Source organism: Saccopteryx leptura, chromosome 3, assembly GCF_036850995.1.
Source record: "Saccopteryx leptura isolate mSacLep1 chromosome 3, mSacLep1_pri_phased_curated, whole genome shotgun sequence".
In the NCBI taxonomy this organism is placed as follows: domain Eukaryota; kingdom Metazoa; phylum Chordata; class Mammalia; order Chiroptera; family Emballonuridae; genus Saccopteryx; species Saccopteryx leptura.
Window position 1 is genome coordinate 150,375,137 of NC_089505.1, and position 4,670 is coordinate 150,379,806.

General features: G+C 42.6%; 1 pseudogene; it reads right to left on the reverse strand.

The window, feature by feature from the left end:
- Window positions 1–202: 202 nt before the first annotated feature.
- Window positions 203–556, reverse strand: LOC136398337 (large ribosomal subunit protein eL42-like; annotated as a pseudogene).
- Window positions 557–4,670: the final 4,114 nt, after the last annotated feature.

The window sequence follows — 4,670 nt, forward strand, 5'->3', positions numbered from 1 at the left end:
ACAGAGAGGAAGGAGAGGGGGAGGGGTGGAGAAGCAGATGGGCACTTCTCCTGTGTGCCCTGGCCGGGAATCGAACCCGGAACTCCTGCATGCCAGGCCGACGCTTTACCACTGAGCCAACCGGCCAGGGCCTGCAAACATTTTTTTAAAGCAAACATATCCCCAAGACTTTATTGTCACCTAATAAAACAAAATATAAAGCTTAGAATTGGATCACTTGGCTCTTTCTCTTTTTACCTCTTCCCAGTTCAAAGTGTTTACATCTCTAAGTAGCCAGCATTCTCTTTGATCTGCAGTTGGGCTTAATGCATTCAAGCCTCAGTACAGTCTTTGTAGTTTCAGCCTTTTTGTGGGAAATTGGCTTAGACTTCCCACCATAGCCACTCTGCTTCCTGTCATAACGCTGCTTTCCATGCATATACAGAGAATCCTTGACCTTGTACTGTGTTACTTTGTGGGGTTGATGCTTGCCACACTTCTTACAGAAAGTCCAGCAGATTTTAGTAATGCTTACCACATCTGTGGGAGCACTATTAGCATGGAAAAGTGCAGACATGTTTTAAAACCATCCGAGTCTTCCCTCCAGCCCAAAATTATTTACATTGTTCCCACATGCAACATAAACACAGTCACTCCCAAAGTCCTCCTCACAAAGTCTCATCCTTTGCAGCATCAGCTTAAAGTCTCGGATTGCATCATCTCTATTAGATCCAGGTATGGATGAGGCCCCTCTGGTGTTAAGTAGAGTTCCTCAAATATAGGGTCTGTTGACCTGAAGATCTATGAACCCGAGAGGCAAGTCATCTCCCCACCAATACTCCACACACAGTGGTAGCACAGGCATAGGATAAGTGCTGTAGTTTCTGCCATTCAAAAAGGGTAAACAGAGGAGCTTACAAGAGACAAAGGTCCACAGAAATTCTATAATATAGCAGAGAAAGGGGAGGGGGGAGCAGGAAGCATCAACTCCTACTTGCTTCAGAGTTACTGTAGTTGCTTTATAGTTGCTTTTCATATGTCCCTTGACCAGGCAAGCTCAGGGTTTGAACCAGTAACCTCAGCATTCCAAGTCGATGTTCTATCCACAGCGCCACCACAAGTCAGGCCTTCAGCAATCTTTGTTACTAAACAATTGGGAGCTATTATGAGGTCAGCCTCGGCCTCAGTACCTTTATGAGTGTCTCTTAAAGTTGCCTCTCGAAGTTTCTGAAATGGATTAAGCCTAGAGATAAAGTTTATTTTGTGGCCACCATGCACACTAGGATGAGATTTTATTTTTTAATGAAATCTTTCTTCCATTCCTGCCATCACAAAAATGTTCATTTGCCTTACCAAATAAAATAGGATTTTTAAAATGAATACCATGTAAAAACATAGCCCCCAAAACAGTTAAACAATATTAAAAAGCTCCAAATTTATTCCCGCCATATCAAATTTAAGAAACTTTTTCTCATAATTAGTTTTAATTATTCTGTTGCACAGGGCCTATTTTGAGGGACATTTCTCTGATCCACAGAAGAAGCCCCAGCCCCAATTCCCCACTAGCCAGTGGTAATGGGCAAGACAAGCCTTAAGTGGTATGTCTGAGATCCTAAGATGCAACGGGACATAGCTTACTCGTCAGGCTCAACTGGCAGCTTTTCTGTTGCATTACAGGGAATGCCAACTTCCCTGCTGGGGTCAAGAGGCAACCCTGCTACTCACAACTCTCCTTGACTGAGACAGTCCCGCACTTTAGGGCCTGCATTTGCAATACCCCACCTCCAGGAACCTATTTCCTTGTTAATCATGACTCCTGGTTGCAAATCAGAAACCCAAGTCATTAGGTAGGAGAAGAAAAGGGAAAGAAAACAGACTGAACTGATTATATCTCAGTTCCAATCCAGTGACTGGGAGTCTAAGCTTGCTATAATGATCCTAGTCTCATCTCAGGTAAGTTTTCTTTTTTTGGTAAGTTATTATTATTTTGTTTTAGATTTTTTTTTTCTATTGATTGATTTTTGGAGTAAGGAGAGGGGAGAGAGAAAGAGAGGGAGAGTGAGAAAAAGGGGGGAGAAGCAGGAAGCATCTACTTGTAGTAGTTGTTTCTGGTATGTGCCTTGACCAGGCAAGCCCAGAGATTTGAACCGGCGACCTCCGTGTTCCAGGTCAACGCTTCATCCATTGCACCACCACAGGTCAGGCTCAGGTAAGTTTTCTATCCCTGCCTTCTGAGTAGAGTTGGAGAAGGACACAAAAGACATGGCTTCCTGTCCTTCCATCTTTCCCCTTCGTCTCTTGTGTGCTTGTACCTCTCAAGACATAAATGGGAGTGGGGTAGGGAGAGAGAGCAGTCCACTTCAGTGACTGCCCACACCTGATGATAAGGAGGTGAACCCTTTCTGTTGGCAAATTTTGCTCCTCTATCAGACACCGTTGGCATACAGAGTTGCTCATATCTGCAGAAAGTATTTCCACCCGGGTACCGTAGAAATCAGGCTGCCCATCATCTGATTGGTCTTAGCGTAAGTGACGTGCACTCTCAGCCATGCTGCCCTGACCCAGGTCCAGGCCAGGGAGCCCCAGGGGAGAATGCTCCTGTCTCACTTCAGCCCTCTTCAGGAGAGGGTCCCACGTGCCCTCTCAGGTTTGTGGTTTCTGGCTAGGTGCGTGACTGTCCCAGGCAGCCTGATATCACTCTTAAATCAGCTCCAAATCTTCAGCTCCAAGGAGCACAGAAACCTTTTGTTCTCCTTCTTGGAGCCACAGAATACTTGAGCTCTAAAATGAGCCAATTCTCAGCAACTCCAGGTGAGAAACCAGCCCTTGCACCAAGTCCTAGAGTGACCTTGACTGATGAGTCCCCTGGGATTTCCATATTCTTCCAAGGTGAAAGAGGTTAGTTAGCGGGTAGAACATCTTTACCTTTCGCGTACCATCAAGAAAATGGTAAAATGGAGAAAAGACCAGGTGTCAAACTGTGATTCTTTCCCCAACTTTCTTTTTCCTTCTTCCCATTCTATTTTTTTTTCACTTACGAGAGAGACAGAAGGAAGGGAGAGAGATGAGAAGCATCAACTTGTAGTTGCAGCACTTTAGTTTTTCATTGATTGCTTCTCATATGTGCCCTAACCTGGGGCGTGGGCTCCAGCTGAGCCAGCAACCTTGGGCTCCAGCCAGCAGCCATGGGATCATGTTGATGATCCCATGCTCAAGCCAGTGACCTTGGGTTTTCAAACCTGGGTTTTCAATTCTAGGTAGATGCTCTATCCACTGCACCACCACCGGCCAGGCAATTAAAAAAAATTTTTTTAAAGATTTTATTTATTGATTTTAGAGAGAGGAGAAAAAGCAAGAGAGAGAGAGGAGGGCAATGAGTGGAAAGCATCAACTCTTAGTAGTTGCTTCTTACTACATGCCTTGACTGGGAAAGCCCAAGGTTTTGAACCAGCGACCCCAACATTCCAGGTCAGCATTTTATCCACTGCATTACCACAGGTCAAGTGATTTCTAATATCTTTATACGGATAATAAAGGAAGTATTGTTATAGATTCTGCTAGAAGACCGCAGTACAATAAAACGTATGTTAAGGAGTCTAGCACTAACAAACTACTGAGCTTAAAAGGTAAAGGGAGTTTCTTTTGTTCTTAGCAATGAGGTATTACCAAGTATGTTACACCATCGTGTTGGATTAATACAAATGATTTATGTGACCCATTTAAATTCCTGTGCATTACATTGAAGACCTTCCATAATCTGAGCACCATCTACTGTTTCTGTGCCCCTCTCCACACCTAGCTCCTATTTGAGTCATGAGAAACCTCTGTCTGCTTCCCACACATCATGCTGTTACTATGGTTTGGTGTCTTTTCAATAAGCTTTCTCTCTCCATAAGACTTCTCTTCCTTCTGTTCCCCTTTTCTCTCCATCAGCATGACCATGTTTTCTCCCTATCCTTAGCTTCCAGGTGAACCGACCAACTTCTTCCTCATTGAACTCTGGACTCTGAATGGAATCTAGACTGTGATCTCCTTGAAGGCAGAGCATACATCTGACTGTCCTTTATGTGCCCAGTACCCCACCGTGCCTGGCACAAAATCAGTGTGGAATACATAGTGAACTGAATTGAGGTCCTGAAGGAAATTCGACATGTCCAAGTTTTTCATTGCTTTTGTGAGGATCACTATATCTATTCTTCTATTTTTACTTGGAAGATTTATTTTAGGAAGAGGTCATTTACAACAACTTACATCATGTTCTCTCTGTACGCTCTGTGTGCATATCTCTCTCAAGAATATTTTATAGGCAGTAATTCCCTTGTCATTCTTATGATATAAGTTAGTACCACTGTATTGATTGAATAGCTTATTTATTGAACTGCTATTTTTCTTAGAGTCTATCTTTCTTAAAAAAAATAGAGCTTTAAAATATGAGGGATCTAAAATATCTATATATGAGAAAAGACAAGGGAAAAAGATGTAGTTGGCCTCTAAATTTCTGACACTGTAATAAACCAACTTTGATAGCATTGATTTAATAAGTAACTCAAGATAGATCTTACAATCACCCAATCTGTGGTTTCTTTAAAACAAATAATTCAACCAAGAAAGGCACATGAATTGAATGATAAGCAAAAATAATTGATACTATCATATTCATTCTGTGTTCTGGGATATTTTCACTTCATAAA